Raw genomic sequence first — 26531 nt, 5'->3', positions numbered from 1 at the left:
AGCTTCAAGATGCGTTTCAAGCAAAGAGAATAAAATTACTGCTGAGCAGCATGTGAAGCAGGCAACCAAGTCTCAGAGATAAAACATCCCACATACCAGACAGGAATCCACAGACTTTCCTGTAGCAAAGAAAGTCTCTGAACTAACTTAAGTAAGACCCCATATGCTAGGGCACTGTAAGCAGATGTTTACAACCCCTCTTTTTTATTTCTGCTCTCCCTGACATAATCGTTTTGAGTTTTCTATATTTACAAAGGTAATCATTCCAATTTTATTCTTATAAGTCAAAAAAAACCAAAATCAAAACACCCACAACTTTACTTCTCTGGGACTCACTACGGAATAATATTTCCTATTACAATAGCATATTCAAGATAAGTTATCATAGTACCAACATAATATTAAACTAGTATTATAGGTAAAATCTGAAATGAATTCTTAAAGAAGAAATTGATTGACATTGGAAAACTCATGAGTGCTCCATCATAAGATATTCAATCTTAGTAGTAGATATTCAATCATTCCTGAATAGACACTGACACACAGAAATAAGTCTGACTGTTAATAATTTATATTGAAAACAAGTCAGGTAATAAAATTCTCTGTTCTTACACTTGTTATGCAATTTTTTTCCCACAGAAGACAAAAGAAATTTATTCAAATAATAGGATTGTATCAAAGATGATGCATCAATTTTGTTCACAAAAAAGTGTCCAAAATATTTTCAAACAATTAATAAGAATATGGATCTTTATTGTAATGTAGGTGTACAATGTTTGATTAAATACTATTCTGTTAATAAGCAGAGTAAATTCTTATATTTCACTTTAAAGATCATCTACTTCCAAGCCCTATTCCATTAGACCAAGTTGCTCAGAACTCCATCCAATCTGGCCTTGAATACTTCCAGGGATGATGCATCCACAACTTCCTTGAGCAACCTGTCCCAGTGCATCACCACCTTCACAGTAAAGAACTTTTTCCTAATATCTGATCTAAATCTGCCCTCTGTCAGTTGAAAGCCATTCCTCCTTGTCCTATCACTACATGTCCTCGCAAAAAGTCCCTCTCCAGCTCCCTTGTAGGCCCCATTTAGGCACTGGAGGGCTGCTCTAAGGTCTCTCCAGAGCCTCCTCTTCTCCAGGCTTCCCCAAACCCCTCAGGTTTTCTGATTTCAGCTTGTCGCTTTAGAGATCTTCTCCAATTTATAAGATCATTTTCTATACAAATTCTACCTATTTTGAATAAAACATTTCCAATATTTGTGCAATGATCTTACGCCTGGATGAAACTACTTTCTTTTTCTTCTCTACTTTGCTGATATGAGACAGTGTCACAGTGTTAATATTTCAGATGCACTGTTTCCACTCTGTGCACTAGCCAAGTTATCCTGACAAATAAAATAAAATCTGTTCCACCCAAAAAAAATTAGACTGGCAGACCTGACATTTCAAAAATGCATACTGTCTTTTTTCTCCTGTGGGACTTCAACCATCTTTCTCAAATTGTCCATTTGTTCAGAGTGTGCATCCATTTGCACAGTAATTATTCCACTGCCCCACAGACTTGAAGGTCTTTAATCTCTAGCTCTACTGTTGGCACTTTGGAGTGCCTTCAGTGGGGCTGTGTGAGTACACACATTCAGCAAATCAAGAACACAATCTAGTAAGGATCAACATCCTTCTTCAGTCAGTACTTTCACAGAGAAATATTTTCCCATCTGTCATGTCTGTAATACATCCTGACATACATCAAAAATTCTTGCTCCTAGTTAGAGAAAAATAATTCAGTTCAATTTTTTTGGTTCCACTTCATCATGCCATTATTTACAATAAGAGGAGGATATGATGCTACAAGAGACTTATAAAAATCAATGAAACAAAGCTAAAAATAAAAAATTCACATAATATCATAAAATGCAGAATTATAGGCAGTTTAAATAACTTTGTTTAACTGCAAAGCCTTCTCTCTCTATTCTATCTCAAAATAATGAGATTCAGGTTGGAAGTTTGAGTTGTATGAAAGAAGAGGAAAGACTGAGTCTCTGGAGATTTTATGGGAAGTGAATCTGCAATACATACACATACTAAAAACTAAAGGCCTAGATGCCTATCAGAAGACAAGACACAGATTGCAGTCTGTCTGATATGTAACATTGCTTGTCTCTGATAAAAAATATAGGGGGAAAAAAAGAGAGACTGCAATGACACAATGGGGATCCAGCAGAGAGCAGAGAATCTTCCTTGAAGCTACTGATTTTCAGGTCACAGTTGGACACCTATAAGACTGAGAACAGGGAAAATGGTGTTTAGAAGAATCTAAAGCTTTGGTAGCAGTCTGTATTACCTAAAGAATGTTTCTTTGTAACAAAAGAAATATTTTGGTGCATTTCACTTCTCAGTTTTCATTGTGCTTTTCTAAAGCCTGGTTAATTCTCAGTTCATTAAATCTATCATTACCCTCATCACACAGCTTTCACTGATGCAGACTTCTATTCTGTCTATTTTTTCCTCTATTCTAAGCATCTAAATATGTCATGTGAAACCTTCTTCTTGATGACTACCTAGTTCAGTATTTCTCAGTATCAACGCTTATATCTGAACACCAGGAACTAGAATCAGTGCTGCTTTCTATTACTCAGTCAATATTGCCAGGAAAGGTTCATTAACTTTAAAAACAGACTGGTCAGGCACCAATTTACACCAGACTAAACTGAAAAACTATTGTGCTTAAAATAGAATTTGGTACAGTCATTTCCAGAACTGTTATTTGAAGTTCTATGCAAATTTCATGTACATGTAGGGATTTTTTACAGGTATATATGTAACAGGAGATAGATCTATTATTAAACCTTCTACTTTCATTCGTGAAGTACCCATCCACCGCAAAGTAGCAGTTCCTTCAGCACTCAACAGATTATTGTACTCAGCACTTATTGTTGAAGCATGAACAAAAGTGTATTTTAGAAGAAACTTATATGGCATAGTGAAATAATATTGAACTGTAGTCCAGATGGCATCAAGATGTGAGACATTAAAGGACATCTCATTCATCAGGAAGTACTGTACATTAAGTTCTCAGTTTATTCTCTGTTTAACTCTATCTAAAGTCATGTTCCTATAGCAACTCTCTGAACATACAGATATGCTTGAAAGAGTTATATACCACCAAGCATTCTCATCTTCAAAGCATATATTGCAATTTAACACATCTTTGCGCAGAAGCTTCCATTTAGTAATTGCAATAAAAAAAATCCCCTTGTCCTTTCATTCAGGGGGATTACAGTTCCTGTCTTCTCCTAACATCCCAGGAGCTTTACTGATATGCTCAAGCATCTCTATCTCTGATTCACTAGGGGCAACTTCATTATTTAAAACACAATCTCCTCAAATTCATTCGGAAACAACAACAGCTATTTGATCACAAGATTAAGAATAAAAGACTGGATTACATTTCCCAAGGTTCTTGGAACCATTTTCTTTTCATGGAACATCTAAAAGATATTTTCATCGTGAAAATATTGTGATGGGAAAAGTGATGTTTGACAAGTCAGACTTTTTTTTTTCTTATCTTAAAGAATAACATTCTCAATAAACTGAAGTAATTAGTCTCCCTTCCTTCATTATACTTCCATAAAGCATTAAGATATTGGTATTAAGAAGCATTTAGGTATAATACATAGAGAAATTAAAGATTTATGGAAGTCAACAGCACACATATGAAGCCTAGGGGTCACAAGAGACTCTGGAACTATCACATGGTCCTTGAGTTAATTTTGAATTCTTTCCGAATAGTACACGTTAACCCACAATATCAGCTATTATACATAAACTGAGTCAGGATAGGTTGACTTTTCATTTTTTCTCTGAAGGTCGTAGATGTCTTGACAGATTTCCAAAAATAAATCCCGAGTAATAATTAGTTCTTTTAACATTCAAAATCTTCAAACTACCTTTTCCAGAGCATCTATCAGATGTTTAAGTAGAATAAATATTTCACAACTGGAAAATTGGCCACAGGCTCTGAGAAATTGACCTCCTTTTCTCTGCAAAACAGGAGACTCATATTCTAGACAAGTATTAGATCAATGAAGCTATAAAGTCAAGTGGTCTCACAAGTGCAAAACACATTCTTTGATCTGTTCCTTGAGACTCTTTGGAAAGTATTGCCTAGGCTGGCATTTAATCTACCTCAAAGAGCTCTCCACAAACTCTGCTTTGTAATTTCTAGGACCACAAGAAAATAAATAAAGTATTAAAACTTGATCTTGAAAAATTCTCAAGAAAATTTTAGTCCCTTTAGAGGTGATCTTCCTGGGAACATAGCTGTTAGAGGACAGTTCTTATCTTAGAAATATTTATTTCTAAGCAAAACAATTTATTTTGAAGCAGCATCACCACTTATCTACTGCTTAATAGAAATGTTATCAGATTTATATAATTATGGAAGTCTGAAACAGTTAAAATGTTAACTATCAACAATCGTTTTAAACAAAATCTAATAGCCTTGTCTTCATTATCTGCATTTCATACAAGAAATCATGCTAATTAAAGAAAGGTAAAGTCTGTTTCTGCAAATATTCCAGCAGGCAGACAGAGTGGAGGTGGGTTATTTATAGTTTTGGTTTTAGTACACAGAAATAGGGGTTATGAACAAGGTCTTTTGTCAACTACTTCTCAAAATTATTTAGTTAGAATTTAGCCAGGCATAGAGCCCCTATGGAAGTCTTTGCAAAGACTGCAGTGATGCTCCGTGTGACAGTAAAAGATAAAATACTAAGCTGTAGAAATAATATCGATAATGCTCAGTTCTAAATACTGTTAACTTTAATTTGACATACAGTCAATACTGATTTTATACTACTCTACCCACACTGATTTCAGTAGGGCTAGTTGATTGACTTAGAGCAAGTCAGATAAGACCCAACTATTTCACTTTATTCCCTGAACTACAGAGCAAAATAGCAATATTTACTCTCTTCAGTTTCAAATACAGAATTCAATCTGAGAGCCAGCTGACCCTCAAAAACCGAGTCAAATCAGCCATAATGAAAGTTCTTCATTTTGTCACATTTTCCAGTTCCCATGGAAGAGCAGAAGTCTGTCTAGTACAAGCTGCTGATGAAAATACTAAGGTCTTCAAAACAAAATACCAATATTGTGGAACACCACAGATTGCAAACTATTCTCAGGTGAATATACCATGAGATGCACAGATCTTAGAAGACGAGATGCAAAGCACAATACCTGATAAGCAGGAATAAGGATTATTATGTAGCAAACATCTTTTACTATATTCAGCGCAGCACTGGGTTCCTCAGTCTTCCACTGAATCACCTTTTAAACTGATAATCTAGCACATAAATAATCCACCAGACTAATATCTTAAAACAAAAACAGATCAGAAGGTCCAGGGATAAAACGGGAGATGATAATTAGAGGAAAAGTGAAAAAAAGAAAACACCATCAGACTACAATGTTTGCATCCTCCATGGTTAAACTGGAAAACACCATGGACTACAGGTAGAAATAGTTTTTCAAGCTAAGAAATTCATGCACTACTACTTTAAAAATCTAACTAATCAATTAAGCATAGAGATCTTCAAGCTCATTAAAAGTAAGAACTCTATCCCTTCAGGATCCACAAAGCTGGGTCACCCCAAACTAGTAAACAGCTTCCCAGGATGATAAACCTCTATTCTGAATATCAACTTGCATCAGACACATGCTGCATCAACTGTGTAGCAGAGATTTTATTCGAAATCCACCGATTTGAACTCATCCACTAAGTCAAGGCAGAATTAAAATAACATGTTGTTTAATCAGAAGCTGTTGATCTTTCTTTTTCAGGCTTTCCTGGTTTTCTTCCGCCTCTGTGGACTTCATGTTAATGTTCTAACTTGCATGAGGATTAGTCAGTCTTTCATCATGCCATTAAGGGCGGGGAATTAAGAGTTTTACAACCCACAGCACATTTTCATCTTCAGTAAGGATTTGGATAAGAAAAAAATCACAAAATGACCTTGTGTTAAACAAGACAAGAAGCAGTACAGCATTTAGACTATTTCTATGAAGTTTTATATTCTTCTTTGCAACCAGCCATCTGTTTCATCTTAATTCAGCTACATAAAGCAGGTATAGGCCAAAGACCATTCCTGGAAAGGATAAAGCCTTCAGGTCAGTGATACAGATGAGAACTCTAGTCAAGCAATGAAGACAAAAGGTTAGCCAGCCATATGTTAAAATGGAGCTTCTCTTAGGAGAAGTTTTTGGAGATGGCCCAGGGTTTGCTTATGATTTTTAATCAATATTTATATAAAGAAAATATCTAAAGTAGAACATAATTTTGCTCTTTTGCTTCAGTAGCTATTTGCATCTTAGAATTATGAGAAAGTTAATGAGACTGATATGCAAGTATTGTCAAAGATCATGAGAAGGTACTGAGAAGCCCCAGCAGATCATGGGGCTTTTACCTGCTCCCCTTTATCACCACCACCAATGCCCATCAGCATGCAGTATCTTCTTCATAAGACTCTTGCAACACAGTATTATAGTATTCAATTAAACTAGTGCCTATTTTAAGCTGTTCTTATCATATACAATCAGTAATGACAGTGAAGAAAGCATAGCCTGAAAGTTCCACCTTCTTACAACAGATTCTCAGACCAGTATATGCCATCAGATTTTGAAACATGAGTGTCTGACACTCAGGTTGTGTATCCGGTTGGACGCCTGACAAAGATTTCCAATTCTCCGATCCATGTGAAAATTCAAAGTATAGATATAGTAAGTAAGATTAAGTAAGTAGCAAGATTAAATAAGTAAGAATTGGATTTATAGTTCTAAATAGATGCTATACCTGGAAAAGATCTTCATCATGGGCAAAAACAACTTACCAGAACACACCAGAACACACAAATAACCGAAACTTAGATTAAAACTTTATAAAGATATGGAAGAGACCTTCATGTATTACTACTCAATGGGAAAGCCAAAGGAAATTCCAGATGTCCACACACCTGACAAACTAATTCTGCTCTCATTGATCAGCATTTCCAGGTCCTTTTCTGCCTGGCTGCTCTCCAGCCACTCATCCCCAAGCCTGTAGCACTGCATGGGGTTGTTGTGACCCAAGGGCAGGAGGACCTGGCACTTGGCCTTGCTGCACCTCATAAAATTGGCCTCGGCCCATCGATCCAGCCTGTCCAGATCCTTCTGCAGAGCCTTCCTACCCCCCAGCAGATCAACACTCCCACCCAACTTAGTGTCATCTGCAAACTTAAAGAGGGTGCATTTGATCCCCTTGTCCAGATCATTGATAAAGATATTAAACAGGACTGATATTAAACATGTGACTGATGTTGGATATCCATTGAAGAGTGAATTAAAAAGATCTAAATATACAACATTCTGCTGCTAACAGTTGTATAGGCAATGCAGAGATGGAAGGAAATCCTGTAAAAAATTTAACATTTAAACAAAATTGCTTACCAGTGCAGATCAGATATAAATACCAAATATAACAATCTTGCAATTAACACATACACACACACACACACACAAAAGAAGAAACATTTACTAGTATCTATGTAAGCCTAACTGCTTCAAAGAATTTGTTCAGTTATATATTTAAAAAGCAAACAAGCTGTTATATATTTCCAATCAAATACAATTCAATATAGACAAAGCCGTAAAATGGATACATACAAATACCATAGTATGAATTACTGCATGTTAAAACAATTTTATCATCCTTTCTTGAAACAGCAAAAATTTTCAAATAGTGGATGAATGAGTTTTAGAGTAAATCCCTCTGTAGACTTTCTTAGGATTCAGAATGCAATGTTAGTTCACTAGGAAGGAACAAAATAGATGTACTAGGAAGGAAAAAATTATTTTAGTTTGTCTGGAAGGCAGCAGATAGTACATTAATAAACAAAAATTTCTATTTTATTTTTGGAATAAACTTAACTGACTGTGACCAGTCAAAATGAACGTTTATTTTTTCAAGGGAAGTAGTTTCCGAAATAGATTCTCTACTATAAATACAATTCCAATTTAACACTTATTGGATTTCACGAGGGAGAAAAAGTAATCTTTATGCTCTGGGGCATACAAAGTAAAATCTGCAAGTAAACATGCTACTTTTTTAAAGCTGTATATTTTGATATACTCTTATTATCATTTATATAGTGTGGAAAAGTACATAACATTTTAAGACATTGCACAGTATAAACTACACTAAAGAACCCTATTCAGTTCCAAAAGCAACTGTTGCATTCACTGTCACTTAGCAGTATGACTGCTCTCTGTTTACAGTACTGTTCTACTGACAGGAATATTAATTTTCAAAAACCCTCTATTTAAAGAAGACAGACTTTTAAGATTCTAAAAATTTTGTTAGTCTTTAAACAAAAAGAATAAAACTGAAAGTACTTCTACAAAAAGATTTTTAAAGTCACTTGAGAGCTACAGTTTTGTCTTAATGTTATATATTTATAGTAATAGCTACAGAATATTCTCCCCTTTAAAACACCTCAGCTCTTCTCCTAAGGCATGGCAGAATTAGATCCTCCTGACAGTATCTCAGTTAACCCTGGGAACAACCCAGAACCTGACTACAAAGACAGTGAAGATGAGGACTTGCTCCCTAGAGGTCAGGGAAACAAAAAATGCCTCTGTAACTCAAGACAGGCTTCGTACTGTAAGACTGTAATGATTTTGCATCTTTTTTGGCTCAGACTCACAGATTACCTAGTACATAAGCAATACAGGGATTATGCAGTCAAAAGCACAGACATATCCAGTAAAGAAAATGTGTGTGAAACAAGCAAGGAGGCTAAGTTGTCCCTGCATATAAACTAAAAAGACAGAAAAGGGGACTGGGAACACAGTCTAAATCTCTTGGCACAAGCTAGGATAAGCTTTAACTTTTCTACTCTTTTAAAGAGCTTACTGCAATGTCTGTTTAGAAAACCAGTAAGGTTTACTATGCTCCTGGCTGTTGCAAATATATCCTGTTTGTTCCAGAAAAAAGTAAGGTATGATTCAAGATAAATAAGGCATCAGACTTTTCAGTCACATGACTGGGGGTGTGTTCAGCATGATGATCCCTGTATGGTGTGTGCAGAAATGACTCAGAAGCAAGTTCCACATTTGTCACTCCAAGCAAGGTATACAACACCAATTAAAATCACTAAAAATTGGTTGAGGCTCAAATACATCTTATGCATCTAGATCTAATAGATATAATAGAGCAATAGCTGAGGATTGATCAACTTCATATCATAATATCATATCAAAATATCTACATAGATCTGATGGAAACAATGTACTAGGAAAAAAAAAAAGAAAAGGAAAAATTGGCCTTGTTAGTAAGTTAATTCATGGAAGTGCGTGTGCTCACTGGCAGTTGCAAGGATTCTTATTAAACAGTTCTTTCTTTGAGGTTTGAATAGTTTCCCAGAGAACAGCACTAGAACAAGAAAAAACTCTTTACACAAGTAACTCCCATGTCCCCTACTTCTTGCTGATTGGAGATCAGTGCGCAGTTAAATTTTCATGTATGGTTTCAGATCTTTTCAATACTTTGATAAGAATTAGATGTGAGAAAAGACTGGGGCATCTACAAGTTACCTTTCATTTTAAGTTTCATCTCTGCTTGCTCATGAGTCTGAAAGTTAAGATCCTATGACAGCACTCCAAGGACAAATCTAGACATTTTAAAGAGTATAAAAAATATCTTGTGCACCAATCAGAAGGACACCTATGAATAACCAATGGAAAGACTAAGAAATGTAAAATATATAAAAATCCATCCCTTTTATGGCATACCTTGAGTAAAGTAGGTATCAGAATGAGGGTAAGTGCCAAGCGCTTCTCTTTCAATAACTAGGAGATAAATATTCTATTGAAAAATACGGATGGAGAAGAAAGAAAACATATTTTACACCACAGTACAATCCAAGAACACTCACTTATGAAATGGGAGATGCAAATTCACTTGCCCTTTCTGCTTAGGCAGAACACAGCTTTAATGAGGCATCTTCAACACCAAATAGTAACATTCTCTAGATAGGACATTCCTCATTCCTTCCAACTGATGTTCAGAAAAAAACATGACACTCCACCCCACCCACACCCCAAACTGTATCAACTACTCAAAGTGTACTCTGATCTCTGTCTTCTGACTTTTGCCCAAGACGATCAGTGTCTGAACTGATATGCTTTTGATGCCCTGTACTCAATGATCCCCTCTCACACTCTCCTTGGCCAAGTTAATTCAGAGCTATTTTCTTTCCATTTCTCTTACATCCATCCAATAGATTGTAAAACGACAGTTTTGAACATCAATCTCCTTTTGTTACTTCAAATATTTAAGAATCAAAACATGCAATTATTTTTCTTCCTCGCAGACTTTAGTATTCTTTCACAACTGCTACTAACCTCATTATACAGACCATAAGGGATGTCCTGAAGGACTATAAAGATATATATAATGGGAATTATGTAAACTATGAATTCCTTAATAGCTACTGGGCAAGTTTTATGGAAAATTAGACATATCCCTTGCTAACCTAACTTTTGATAGGTTTTTTTTAATTTTTAAAATACCTTTCCACTCTTGAAAATAAAAGTATGGACAAAATTCCATAAGCATAATAAAACACAAAACCACTTCAAATAGCCCTTGTGGATCAAACCAAAACATCTCACTAGCCCAATATTTAGATTTCAAAAAAAGGTTCATTAATAGACACTTTTGGAAGTAAAATGAGGAATATACTAAATTTCAGGTTTCAGCAGTCTCAGATTAATTCTATGATTCTGACAATCAATTACTATCTTCATTATTAAATACCTCTTTACTGTACATCATTTGAGGCTATGCTTTAGGTTTGTTCCTTGTTGGGTGGAATCTAGCTCGTGTAGATTAGGTAAAAACGCAGAGAATAATGGCCACAATAATTTAGCTTTTTGTGTTATGGCTGAGTTTGAATATCCTGAGTTAGAATATCCTGAGTTTGAAAGGACCCACTACGATCATCAAAGTCCAGCTCCTGGCCCTGCACACATCAGCCCTGAGAATCACATCATGTGCTTGATAACATCCAAACATTTCTTGAACTCTCTCACGCTTGGTGCTGTGACCACTCCCCTGGTGAACCTATTTCATTGCCCAACCCCCCTCTGGGTTAAAAAAGTTTTCCTAATATCTAACTTAAACCTCCCCTGACACAGATTTAGGCAATTCCTTAGTGTCCTGCCACTGATCACCAGGGAGAAGAGATGAGCACTCTGCTTCCCCACGAGGAAGCTGTAGATCATGATGAGTGTCCCCTCAGTCTCCTCTTCTCCAGGTTGAACAGAACAAGTGCCCTTAGCTGCTTCTGATACAGCTTCCCCTCAAGGCCCTTCATCATCTTCATTGCCCTCCCTTGGACACTCTCTAATAGCTTAATATCTTTCTTATATATATCTTGTTGTGGTGTCCAAACTGCACATAGAACTTGAGGTGAGGCCACACCAGTGAGTGCAGAGCAGAGCAGGACAATTCCCTCCCTCAACCAGCTGGTGATGCTTTGCCTGATACCCCCCAGGACACAGTTGGCCCTCCTGGCTGCCAGGGCACAGCTGACTCATCAACCAGGACCCCAGCTCCCTTTCTGTGGCCCTGCTTTCCAGCCTCTCATTCTCCAGTCTGTATGAACATTCAGGGTTGCCCCATCAGAGGTGCAGAATCCTCTTATTAAACTTCGTATGATTGGTAATAGCCCAGCCCCTGAGGTCTCTCTGCAGGGCCTCCCTGCCTTCAAGGGAGTCAAAATCTCCTCCCAATTTAGTATTATCTGCACACTTACTTAGTATAACTTCCAGTCCTGTATCCAAGTTGTTTATGAAGATGTTAAAGAGCATTGGCCCTTCAGTGGAGCCCTGTGGAACCCCACTAGTGACAGATCACCAGTCTGATGTCACCCCATTCACTACTGCCCTCTGCGCTCAACTCATGAACCAATTGCTCACCCACCACACAATGTTTATCCAACTGTGTGGTGGACAGTTTGTCCAGAAGGATCCTTGGAGAACCAGCATCAAAAGCTTTACTGAAACTCAAAAGATGACATCAACTGGCTTCCCCTGATCAACTAGGTGGGTTACCTTGTCATAAACAGCAACTAGGTTGGACAATCAGGATTTTCTCCTCATGAAGCTGTGCTGGCTGTGACTGATGACCGCACTGTCCTTCGGGTGATTTCAGTACCTCCCAGAATAATCTTCTCCATAACTTTACCAGGCACTGCAGTGAGACTGACAGGCATGTAGTTTCCGGGGTCATCCTTCCTGCCCTTCTAGAATATTGTAACAACTTTATCCATTTTCCAGTCAGCTGGGACCCCTCTGGATTCCAAACACCATTTAAAATCATGAAGAGAGGCCTTGCAATGACAGTAGCCAGCTCTTTGAGGATTCTTAAATTAATCCTATCAGGCCTCAGACCTTTAGGAATCCAGCTATAGCAGCAAATCCCACACAAGTTCAGGCTCAACTGGGAGCTGATTATCCCTGCAGTCATGGTCCTACAGCTGAGGGCACTGAGACCCCTTTGGTCTGTCATCCGTGTTGAAGATAGAGGCAAAGAATGCATTAAACACCTCTGTCTTGTCTCTATCCCTGTTTGTGAGGTGACCATCCTCATCCTGCAACAAGCCGATGTTAATTCTATACTGCCTTTTGCCATTAATATATTTGAAAAAACTCTTTTTATTGTCCCCCACATTTCTGGCCAGCTCTAACTCCAATCCAGCTTTGGCCACACAAATTTTCTCCCTACAGTGGCAAGCAGTATCTCTGTATTCTTCCCATGTCACCTGACCTTGCTTCCACTGGGCATACACCTTCCTTTTTCACCTTATACCCAAGAGGAGATCCCTGTTCAGCCAAGCCAGCCCTCTATCTTGCCTGCTCGACTTCTGAAATTTGGGAATTGCCTGCTCCTGTGCCCTTAGGAGGTGATGTTTAAAAAGTGACCAGCATTGATGGACTCCAGCACTTGCAAAAATATTTTCCTGGGGACTTTACTTACTAATTCCCCAAGAAGCCTGAAGTCTGCTCTCCTCATATCCAGGGTTGAAGTTTTGTTGGCATTTTTCCTCATGTCAGCAGGGCTTTTAAACTGGATCACCTCATGGTTGCTGTGGCCAAAACAGGCACCAATCTTCACTTCACTCATGAGACTCTCTCTGTTAACAAAAAACAAATCAGTGATGGCATCTTTCCTAGTCAGCTCCTGTAGTACCTGAACAAGGAAGTTATCATCCAAGTGTTTTAGGAATCTTCTAGACCTGTTTGTGTCAGATGTGTGATGCTCTCAGTTAATTTTCAACAAGTCCCCCATAAGGGCAAGAGCAGTTGATTTGGAGGTGTCTCCTAGTTCCCTGAAGAATAATTCATCAGCATCATTGTCCTGGTTGGGAGGTCTATAGCAGATTCACACAATGACATCCACATAATTTGTTTGTCCCTTAAGCCTTACCCAGAGGGTACCATGCCAGTGCCAAACATGAGCCTTTCTTGAGTTCAAATTTTATACTTCAGTGGACTATGAGTTCCCCGCTGGTGGCATCCCTATGACTTAAATAAATTGGGCGAGAGAGGAGGACATTGTGCCCATAGTAAATTGCTCCTCAAACATCTTTTTATTTGAATTAAACATATTGTGTCTGAGCTTTTGCTCTTTTCTGTGATTAGACACAATTTTCACTTTCGAAAATACTGTCCTTAACTTTCAGCAGGAACCTCCTTAAGAATGATGGACTTACTTTCCCTCATGCTCTAAAAAATTCCCTGCTATCTATGAGCATATTAACTATTTATTTGTCCGTTTAAATAATTCCCACTTTAAAAATTTTAATCTCTACATAACCACTCCTAAACTGAATGGATGGATTATTCCTGTAAAGATTTTGAATTTAACTGTATCACCATTACCATATATGTAAAACTCCTCACAGAACTCTTTTCCTAACTGCCTCTCAAACTAGGTCTCGTGTAGTGCTCAAGGCTAAAATCAAGACATACTGATTTTTTTTCAGTTTCATTACCGGTGACTCTGAAAAGCAACCATTTATGAAATCTAAATGTCTGCATCATTATCCATTGGAACATCCATCCAGTTAAAATAAGCACTTTGCGTAATGCTAAACATCTGCATTCCATGCTTTTTAAACAGTACAAATTTCTCTGCTTATAAAGTATACACTGTATTTCAAAGCCAATAGATATTAGAAAAATCACACTACTGTAGTTTACATTGAGAACAAAACCCCAAACCCTAAATGAGTCACAGAGAATATTTTTAAAGCATTTTAGAATGAAATAAGGTTCTTAACCCATGTTTAACTTAAAGGACTGATAAAATATGAATCCTGTTATAAAAATCTGTTTCCATTGTTGAGGCAACTGCTTATTTCCTCCAATAACAACCATGCACACACCATTTTAGACAAAACAATATGGATAGTTGGCCAGGATACAACCAAATTTTACCAAAGAGAGAGTGTAAAATATTATGACAATACAGCTTATAGTGCAAATAGAAAATATGCTACTTGTACATCCATTTGCTAATAAAAGGTATTTTCGTATCAAATCCACACATATATTTTTAACAGTGACTGTAATCTCAGGCATACAACTAGCCTGGCATGTCCTAACACTGAAGTCACCTACATCCTGAAGAAAAATAAGCCTCCTTATCACCGTCATCATGGTTAGGCTTCGCAAATGAAGATTTGGGAAGGGCTCTACCCACATTTGCTACAAGCGCGCTGGTGGCTAAAGAGGCCAGTGTGAGATAGACATGTCCAGTTGCAAAAGGCACAGCAGAAAGACTCCTTGGATGGTATCAGCAGGATAGCATAAGTGAACCTGAAAACTACTTTGAACTATCTGGATTCTATCACATGTGTTGGGAAGTTGGGAAGTTAAAAATAAAACAAAACAAAAAATCAGACAAACCAATCCATGGCATCAGGAAAAAAAGCCTGGAAGTTGCACTCACTAAATAGGACACCATATCAAATTGCCTGTGGAAAATATGTTACAATATTTCATCAGCAGATGATGTTTGAGTGTTCTGTATTTGTATGAGTTGTTAAGGTGTGTAGGCAAATAACAGGGCTCTGGTATTGAGTGAGTTGTCTGAACACAACACAACTATTGAACACAATATGAGAAATTGCCGGACATATTGAATAACACAGTGAGAATCTGACAAAAGTTGCAAATCCCACTGAGAGGAATGTCTGGATTTCAACAGTGGTTAAGGGAGAGTCAGGACAACAACGGTTGAACCTCATGGATAATTAAAGGCGGGCAATGGGGATCTTTTGGTGTGTTCTTGTAAAGCCAGTAGTACCGAGGTACAACTGTGTCCCATGGGGCAGAAGTATTTACATACAAATTGTTAATTTTGGGAAGACAAGGACGGAGATAAGGGGGGATCAAGATGGATCAACAAGAAACAAGACCAGCAAAATGCAGAGAAGTTGGGGAATAAAAGAGACCTGACACATGTAAGCAAGCTACTGGTCATTATGCTTGTCTGGTTCACGTTGCTCATATTTATGAGTGCTCTGTGTGTTTATGCTGGCGTCTGCAATGGCCAATTGTGTCTGTAAAATGTATGTTTGTGTTTGTACATGTGTGCACCCACTGGGAAGTAGCCTGGCTGCAGACTGCCTGGAAACAGAGAGAAGCTGCCACCTTGCATTAGCAAGGTTCACGGGATTCAGCTACCAACATAACAAGTGATATTACTTTGAATTTGTTAACATTAACGTCTTTAATTTTGTGGGATCAATTCACACGTCCTCTACCACTAAATATGAGGAAAAATGAAAATACATTATCATATGATCCACTGGTTCTTGTGTCTCTTCTATATTTTTTTTCTGCCTCCTCAGTTCACCGGAGAAGTATCTAGCAATTATTTGTTTATTCAAACATACTAGAATAGCTACAAGATCATTCAGACAGGGAAACAAAAGGGTAAATCGTCAAGGTATTTAAAACAAATGGATGTAAGCAGTGCTCAATGCTGTATCCAGAATCAGGACAGAACAAGGTTTACGTTGACTGTAATCTGTAACACAGAGATGTCATTTCTGTCTGCCAATAATAAATGATGGTCAACCACTCAGCTCAAATAAGACAACAATCTACTTGAAAACATCCATACATTTTGAAGCAAGCATCCACAATCCATTTAGAAACTCTACAAGGAGTTTCACAGTTAATTCTAATGAGAGAAGCAAATGATTTTGTATTATTAGTACAGCCCCATAGTTTTTGAAACAAAGATTTGTTCATGGTATGAAAATATCATGAATTCTTAGAGATTTTAGACTGGATTTTGTTTTCAGTGTGCTGTGCTATGTACAACTTTCTATTGATTTCTTTCTTTAATTTATTACAACGGCACTTTTTAGTAGCAATAGGATGAGAGTGCCCAAGAGCCGAGAGAGCATAAAAAGAAACATTCCAAACATTCTGCATCAGACTTCGCAAGTTTATTTTTATTATTTGCAGTGTTGGTTTGTTTGTTTGATTTTTGTTTCTTTTAACATTGTTTCTTTTATTGCCAGGTTAATTTAAATTAGTAGCTCTGCCAGTATTAGTGGAAAATATAACTTTTTAATCAGTGCTCACAGAATGACATTTTAACTACATTAATATTTCACCTTCCTAAAAAATTTTTACAGATAAGAAAGTAAGATAGTCTTACAGTTTTCAGTTAAAAGCATATTCCAATTTGTTGCAATGCAAGTCCAGAAATAAGATCCCTGATAAAAGTATAAATTTCAAAATATTAAAGTTTAGTAGACCAGTCATCTCATGCAGGTAGAATTCTACATAAGAAAACTTCGCAAATTTGGAGATGAGGGCTAAAGACGAAGCAAGACAGATTTAGCATAAAAACCACTAATTCAAGCCCCAGTCTGCAAATAATTTTTCAAGTGACAAATGAGACAGTAATGATTATCTTACAATGAGCACAACATCTTTTGAGGTAGAACTGAAAACTTATCTAGAAGTGATTGAATTAATAAAGGTTGGCAAAGTTTTTTAAGAACTACTTATAATGTACATAATAATAATGTACATCATAAAAAGACAGAGCTCACTATACAATATCGTAACAATGTTTATGGAAGAAGAAAATGGGAGAGATGCTGGTTATTGTATTCCATGATCCAAATACCGGGGAAGGGAAACATGCACATAAGCTTTACCAACTACTTAAACATTATTAATACTCATTAATCAAGTAAAGTCAGTGTATCATTTTTAAAAGTTTAAAATTCTAGATCTTATTTATAAATGTATTCAGATCCCAATTCACATTCTTTGCTCACAGAAAGACTTTTATTGAAGTCAAAAGGACAATTAACATCAAAAATATGCATTGTGTAGCAACTCAGGTTTTTAAAAAGTTCGACTGATGCAAGTTTTTCACATAGGAAGCAGAATTTCACCCCTAACAGATACCTATTCTTTTCTGTTAATTAGAAGAAACTCAGAAGAAAAAACTACAGTAGTCTCTAGTCAGAAACAAGAGTAAAAAAAGTGTATCAATTAAGTACATTCAATTAGCCAACTACACCAGTCTGAATGACAATTATCTCAATTATTTTAGAATTATTTAAATTAGCTCTTTGTACGCACCATATTTCTTAATGCATACTTTCAATGCTTAGATGGGTTGATGAAAAAATATAAGAGGTAGGAAACTTCCAGAACGCTCATCGCATAGCAAACAGGAAGTCTGTATTTCACACTTCCCTCTGAGCTTGATAAATGGATGACCTGTATAGCAACTGTCATAAAATAGTTTTGCTTATTTATATTTCAAACTCTGTATTTCAAGAAACCTTTAATTTTAACTCCAGTTCAAATCTCTACAAATCTCCAAAATTCTACCTTTACCCTAAACATTTAAAGAAAGGCTATTCTGGATTCCTGCAACACAGATTATTAACAGTCAAAAATATGGAGAAAACATTTAATTAAGCATGCTGTTATTGTCAGAAAACAATCACAATGCAAAAAGTTCTCATTCTGTTCTTTGTACTTTACAAATGTGGAAATATATTTGGAAAGATAATATGTTACCAAAGCCAGGGATTCAGAGGTGGACAACAAGTGAAGAGGGAAATAAAATAGGAATATTATTTCAAATTAGAGAAGCTTGTACCATAAGGCAAAATAATAAGACAAATGTCTGTTTCATTTAGAATACAAATTATTGGCAAGTTTTGGCATGGTTTTTGACAGCACTGACCATCAACTTCCACCAATTTCTCTATGTTCATACTTAGTACTTCTTGAAAAATCTAGCCTTTTTCCAATTATGACCTATCCTGCAGTCACTACACTTGAATGACTTTTCACTGAACTCTAGGTCTGCTTCACCTGCGTTCAGTTGTAGAACCTTAGTCCTGCATATTGCAAGTTCTGCAAGACAGAAGATATATCTATTTAATTCCCTTAATTTTGGAAGGAAAAATACATTTGCCTATGAAGAATTTAAAGACTTCACAGAAATTTCACACTGATAAATGATAGAGAACAAAACTGGATTACACTGGATGTTCAATATGACAAGTCTTTTCTATTATATCATTATATATATGATCACTTACAAGCGTTATACAGTTTAAAATTATTGCATCAACCTTGGGTACAATATAGTCCTTCTGTAACATGTCTCCCTTGACACACATCTAAGCAGGTATATATTTAAAGACTTATTTTCTTTTTAATAAAATTGAACAGAGTAAATATGATGTGCTAGTGTGCTAATCCAGGATTTGTGACAATAAAATGTCAAAGAACAAGCTGCAAGCTGTTTGTTGCTTAAGATACTCAAAGAATTAATTTTATGCTGGCATATACTGTAATTAGAAATAGCTCTGTGCATCATGATTAAACTAGTAGCTATGGAAACCAAAGCAGACTAAGATAAGTGTAAAAGGAGAATAATGAATAAGCCAATCATAAAACTCCTTTAATCTGTTTATTTTTTAATCTTTCTTGTAATGCAAATTGGAATACCAAGGGTCAATACTACTTTTCTTTTTAACCTTTGTATATTTGGAAGGAACAGTATTCTTTCCAAACTATTTCCTAGGTAGTAGATTTTGTTTTCACTTCAGAACTTCTCAGCCCACACATTTCAGAAAGCATCTCAGAAAGCACATTTTTAATGACCCGTCCTATATTAAATAATTGCACATATCTATCCCTTTACAAAATGAGAACTCTGTGTTTTCAAGAGCATAAAATATTGTGCTCTATCCCCTTAGCTATTCTGATAGCTATCTGCTGATCACGTTCCAGTTTAGCAATTTCCTTATAGGTGGGGGGAATGGATGGACATATCTCCAAGCTGTACTCAGCTGATGCAATCTCAAGTACTGAATGAGGAGAAAGAATTCCTTCCCTTGCTATTCTGGCTACATGCACTTTGGCCACCAAACAGGTAGACAGCTTTCATGATGCAGTGCTGACTTATGTTTAAATTCTCATGCACCCTCAGGTCCTTTGTGAAAGAGCTGTTTAGTGCCAAGTCACTCACCAGCCTGTTGTTGCATGGTGTTATGCCAGCCCAAATGCAGCACTTCATGTCTTTTCTTACCAAATTTCACCAGGTACCTTATGGTCAAGTTAGCTGAGGTCCTTCTGAGTGCTAGCCCAGCATACAGACTCACTTCTCCACCCATGTCACTGTCATTCACAAACAAAAGGGCACTTCCTCTCCCATCATCCAGGTCAGTGATGAAAATGTTATGCAACATTTGCACCAATATCAGTCTCTAAAGTGTAGCCACTACTTAGGCTTCATGCTGTTCATCTCTGTTCTGTGAGACATACAGTGGAGCTACTTTCCCACCTGTGTTGTGGCCACTAGTCCATAATGCTTTAAGAAACCATGACAAAATACTTGATTAAGTCAAGGTAAACATCATTGTTTACCTGTTCTCCTCTTTTCCAAAGAGCCAGCTGTCTCATTACAAAATGCAATCAGGTTAGTCAGATATGATTTGTCCTTGGTAAAGCCATAATGGTTGTTATGAATCACCTTATTTACCTTGATGTGCCTAACAATGGCTTCCAGGAAGATTTATTTCATAATCATCTCAGGAATTGACATAAGACTGTCCTATGTACAGTTCTCTGGATATCCTTCCTTTCTCTCTTGGAAGTGGGCATGTTAATTATCGTGCTCCAGTCACTGAAGATCTCTCATAATCATCATATTCTGTTGAAAAAGATGGGAAATAGCCCCCTCAAAATAACAGCAACATTGGATGCACATCTAGCAGTCTCAGTTTGCTCATATGGACTCTAACTCAACCTTTCTCTAACATAGGTAGCATTTCTCTCCCCAAACTGTCCCCGTAGGCACAGAGGTCTTGGGAGGCTAGTGACTAGGGCCCAAAGAAAGCCCTTTAAAACTTTCTAACCTTAAAATGGAAAAGCAGTAAATATATTAGCTATACTACAGATTTACAAACTTTACCTGCCTTCAGAAAGGGACAATTTATGATGCTCCGGGCCAATATTTGGTACATTATTGGGTCATTAATGTAAGAGAACTGTTTAGAAAGAACACTTTTCTCAGAAGATGACTGTGGAAGGGGACCTGGTCCAGAGATATGCCATTCGCTGGGCTATGGCAAATGATGAATAAACATTTCAGATATGATGCTTAGTATAAGTACCTTCAGACAGACTTAAACAGTTTTCTGGTATGAAAGATGTAAAATTGACCTGGTCAGAAAACATTTTATTGTTGACTGGGATCACTATTTGAAATGAAAAAATCCTATAGAACAAACTAAAATCTTTTTTTCTCACTTCCAGAATAATACAAAAACAGATAAATCTTACAATTCAAACTAACTTTTCAAGAAAGCACTTGGCCTAATAAACTCAATTTCATGATTTTCAGTTAAGTGTTTTCCTAGGCTACTCCTTCTTCTGTCTCCCATCACCAGCACAAACATTCATAAAACAAAATATGCAGAGCAACACTGAAGGACAGAGATGTTTTCTTTTTTTTGCTACTTCTGGTTGGGGTTTTTGCTTCAAAAAGAGTTTCTTACTATTGTATCTCCTGTACTTCATAGGCTCTAACATCTTGTATCTCTGTGCAAAAGAAAGAAAATCTAGTAGAACCAGTGTTTTTGACAGGATCTCATCAACATGTATCACACTACCATCGCCTGGGTAAGGAAAACTGTCATTACAATTAAACTCAACAGCTGTGACCTGCACAGTGACTACACTGAACAATTTTTTCTGCATTTGAAGTCACACCTTCATCAGCAGAGAGAGGTAACAATATCTTCGGAACTTTGGGAAAAAAAGGCTATAAACATAAAACTGGATTTTGTTTTGCAGCTGTATTTTTACAACTGGAAGAGAAGAAAATGCAAAAGTCCATATTTACAAAAACATGCTGATTAGCCATGTCCATTTCTCATAACATATACAACTTTTGCACTGAAAGATGAGGAAAAATCTCCAGTTCATATCTTTACTATGTTATTGAATTAATTATAGTTTGAAGAGTTAGTTGAAAAAATTTTCCTCTCAGAATACAGGGATGTTGCCAAAGAATTTAAGCTATTTCAGCAAGAAAACAAAAACCAAAAAAGTTTCAGTAAACCAAATTAGTATTCAGGTTAAAGAAGTCAAGTCTACTGAGGATACCTGTGAAATTTTCCTTATTCTGTTAATAACGGTCAGAAGTTCTCAACACACAAGTCATTAGCAAAATATTCATTATTCTTTTCATTCCAGTATCAGTCACTTCATTCATTTACGCTATTGTCATCCTCTCTTTCCCCATGCTAATAACTTCAATGATTGTATTAGCTTTTTCACATGGTTTCAAAGCTATCTGACAATACCGTGATTGGTTTCACTATTACCAATAAGAATCTCACTAAAACACAAAATTACTCAAGATGATATTACAATGGAGGGAGAGGGGGTTGGCACACTCAAGAGTATTTCTCTTTTCAAAGATCTCCAAAATGTTGCATATTTCACAAGAAATATTTTGGAACCAGCCTTCTTCAACATGCTCCCTTCCCCCTCACTACCAGCAGTACATTTTATTTTCTTTTCTTTAGCAGAAAATTGATTACTGCAACCCAACTCATCAACATCTGAAGCAACTGCTGGACTGCTTCATGTGCATAGAAAGATAGGAATAATCATCTTCCAGGGCTGTTTCTCTTGACAATCATATTAGGCTTGTGCAGCAAGGTTTTGTAGCAGGGAAGGGGCTACACTGGGGCTTCTCTGAGAAGCTGCCAGAAGTTTCTGCAATGGATCCAATGCCAGCCAGCTCCAGGATGGATCCACTGATGGCCAAGGCCAAACCAATCAACGGCAGTGGCAGCATCTCTGGGATAACATATTTAAGAGCAAGGAAAAGTTACTGCACAAGACCAAATTGCAGCCAGGGGAGAGAGGAGTGAGAATACGTGAGAGCAACAGCCCTGCAGACACCAAGGTCAGTGCAGAAGGAGGGGAAGGAGGGGTTTTAGGTACCAGAGCAGAGATTCCCCTGCAACCCGTAGTGAAGGCCACGGTGAGGTAGCTATGCCCGTGCAGCCCATGGAGGTCCACGGTGACCAGAGAAGATGGATGCCTGAAGGAGGCTGTGACCCTGTGGGAAGCCTGTCCTGGAGCAGATTCCTGGTAAGATGTGTGGACCGGTGGAGAGAAGATCCCATGCTGGAGCAAGTTTGCTGCCAGGACCTGTGATCCCGTGGGGGTCCCATGCTGGAGCAGTCTGTTCCTGAAGGACTCTATTCACATGCCTTCTTGGTCCTGCATTACATTGCCCTTACTTAGTTGGCTTTCATACAAACTGTATTTGTCCGTGAATGAAATCGGTTCTAATCAATCATTAAAAAAATGACTATTTTTATGATAGGACACCGACTTGAATCAAGATTGACAATTCTGACTTCAAGAAATTTTTGTCTAAGATTAGGAACTGCGTTTTCTTCTATGCCCTCCCGCATGACACACTCTCCATCAAACCTTAACTTATCCTCCAGTTCTCCACCTGCAGGTAGGCTGCGGGAAAAACAACCTCGTTTCACGCCTCAAAGAAAAGGGATTTCCACTCACTTTAAAAACAGATGACGTAATTTTTTATTTTTTTTTTAATAGAACAGATGAAATTACCACAGGTTAGCTGGAAAGGGAACGACGGAATCCAATATAGTTAAAAAAACCCGCAGGATGCCAAGAGAAAAATTTTTTCCAGATCAGGTTCTCACTTTCATTCTGTTCCGCTTAGAAACGGCTCCCTAGTTACAAACTGAGCTCTGCTCTCCATCAATTCTCGGCGCAGCTACAGCTGGAAAGGGACAGGACGTGATGGGAAGCGGGTCTCCAGCACTGGAAAGGGACAGACGCGATGGGAAGCGGGTCCCCAGAGCTGGAAAGGGACAGACGCGATGGGAAGCGGGTCCCCAGAGCTGGAAAGGGACAGACGCGATGGGAAGCGGGTCCCCAGAGCTGGAAAGGGACAGACGCGATGGGAAGCGGGTCCCCGGAGCTGGAAAGGGACAGACGGGATGGGAAGCGGGTCCCCGGAGCTGGAAAGGGACAGACGCGATGGGAAGCGGGTCCCCGGAGCTGGAAAGGGACAGACGCAATGGGAAGCGGGTCCCCGCAGCGGTGCCAGGCGGGAGCGGCGCGTGCCCCTCCCGGCGGAGCGCGACGCCCCCTGCTGGGCGCGCGTGCTTATCGAACAGGTGACGTAACCGCTGCAGCAGCCCCGACTCCCCCTCTACTCACTGTCATAAGGGACAAATATTCCAGCAGGTTTTCACCCTGCTCTTTTTTTGCTGTTTTGTTTTTACATCTTTAAAATAACTGCTCTGAAAAATTTTAATATCAAAACATTACAATATTGTAAAGAAAGACTAAAGAAACGCCTCCCACTGGAGGTTATTCAGCAGAACCCAATGGGAGATGTCACTGGCATACGCTGCAATCTAAATGTTAATTACCTTTCTATTGTGCAATAAATAAACAAGGCTGAATGAGGTACAGAGTCGATGATGCAGTCAGCAATACTACCACTCCCCAGCATTTTACGGGACCAAGTACCACTTGTCAGAAAACCACAACATCAGGTAACGTGAGCAATTTATAGAACAGCCCAGAAAAAAAAAACCAAACTCAACCCCAAACCTAGACCCAACCAAACAACAACAGCAAAAAGCAGAAAACAAAGAAAACCCTCAAAACCAGCCCACGATTCTCATTGGTAGGCTGATTCCTCTGCAAACAAGACGACACTGATCTTCTAAATTCCCCAGTCAAATGCTGAAATACTCCTGAAAAGCACAACCCTGCTATTTGATGCATTTCCCAGTAGCGTTGAATGAAACTGTCAGCTTCCACAAACAGAGCTTGTAAGGTCAGGAGATGGGGTCTCTCAGCAACAAGGCAAAAGCTTGGAGGCCGTTACTGGAGAAGAGTGTTCTGAAAGCTATGAGGTTTGCAGTCAGAGAAGAAAATGCTTTTTTTTCCAGATCTACAGGTAGAAGTTACACATAATAAGAATGGAAAGGAAAAAAAAAAGAGAAAAATAACAGGGATTTGAAAAATATCCTTAACTACTTCAAGAGAAAAATCAAAATGTTGCCCTACCTGCTCTTAAGCTTCAGTTATGCAGCGAAGGGGACATTATAACAATCATAGAGTTGATAAATCATCTGGTATGGAATAAGTACTAGATTTCGCTTCCACTGAAAGTAGTGGAGTATCCACAGACACTGAATTATGAAATGTTCAACATTATGAAAGGCAAAATTAGTTATTTTGTTTAAGAGGACATTACTTATTTAGGCAAGTCAAGCATGTATATGTCATTATTACAAGTGTAGCAGGAACACTACACTTGTTTTGACCTTTTTTCAGTATTGCATTGTATTTTATGAATAATCAGTAATTGATTTAAAAAAAAAAATCTGTGTTACCTCTTGGGCTCTTTTCTTGTATTTACAAAAATACATTTTCTTGCTTATAAATTCCAGAATGCAGGCAGATCACCATGATTCTTTAAACACTTCAATAATCTGAGCAAGAACCAGCCACAGAATATAAAACGCGTCTTCAGAACTATTAGACTGCCAACTGGAAGAATCAGCAATCTGTTTACAGCATACCAGGCAAATTCAAATCTATATACTATAGCCTACAGAAAACTACTGTAATCCTTCATTTTACACACATATATTTTCTAATTGGTTATAAAAACAGATTTCCATTTTTTGGATTAACATATTTAAGAAGGTAAATAATATGAAGAATTAGCATGCACCAGCAGGTCAAATTATTAACTAGAAATTAAGCTCCACAAAAATGTATGACACTAGCTACTGCAAAAATAATTTATTTTTTTTTTTTACTAAGTGGTAGCAATAGGTATGTGTTATTATTTAAACATTTCAAGTAAGCTGTCAAGATTTTACAATACAAACTCCACTAATGAGAAAACAAGACAATGTTTCCACAGGAAACTAGTTAAGAGGTGTCACAAGTGAGGATTTTGGTCACTTAAAGAACCACTACCAAAGTTATTAGTGAAAGCAGATTTTAATGCAAATTTTTGAAAGTGCAATTTAAGATAGTTTGGTGGCAAGGTTCACTCTATTTCTAAATACATAGATGAAACATACAAGGAGAATGGAATTAGAATCAGTTTGGGATGATTTCCACAGAGGCTGGGGATGCAAAAGTGTAAGGGTGCCAAAGGATAATGGAGATTCACACATTGAGTAACAAGGTTTGGAGTGGACCCCTTGCTCTCTAAACTCCTTCTGGAGCTGAGGTGTGGGCGGGTCCAATCTCAGCCTCAGATCTGGACAACGGTTTACGTCTAAAGGATTTAGCAGCACTAGATAATTGTTTAATTTAACATTTACACAATGATTCAATAGCATTGACTATAATCACAACAGTAACTCAATAAGGTGTTTAAATCAATTCACACATGCAGACCCACAGACACAAAGATGTATTTATACGCACAGAGGTACCTGTTAAAAATTCCCTTGAGTGCCAGGGAAATATGTTGAATGCCTTGGTGTTTCTCAGTAGGCAAGGGTTGAGCCTCAAGGAGTTGGAGTATCGCCCAGATCCTGTCATCAGCCAATGAGAGCCCTCCAACTATTGCGAACTTGAGAGTTTGCAAGCTCTAAGAAGTGTCCCACTCAAAGGGAGGTGCTGGCACAGCCCGCTGCAGTTCAGGAGAGTTCAGAGGGCCTCACTTAGGACCACTGTTTGTAGGGTTGCAAGATGATTGTCTTCAGCTAGCAGTCAGTTTTCATCCTGGCTGTAACCCAAGTTGATAATTACTGAAATTATTCAAAAGTCCAGTAACAATGGTACCATTCCACTTGGGTTACAATTCAGGTGGGTCATGTT

Source organism: Chiroxiphia lanceolata, chromosome 4 (assembly GCF_009829145.1).
Source record: "Chiroxiphia lanceolata isolate bChiLan1 chromosome 4, bChiLan1.pri, whole genome shotgun sequence".
Lineage (NCBI taxonomy): Eukaryota > Metazoa > Chordata > Aves > Passeriformes > Pipridae > Chiroxiphia > Chiroxiphia lanceolata.
Note: the sequence above shows the minus strand (reverse complement) of the source record.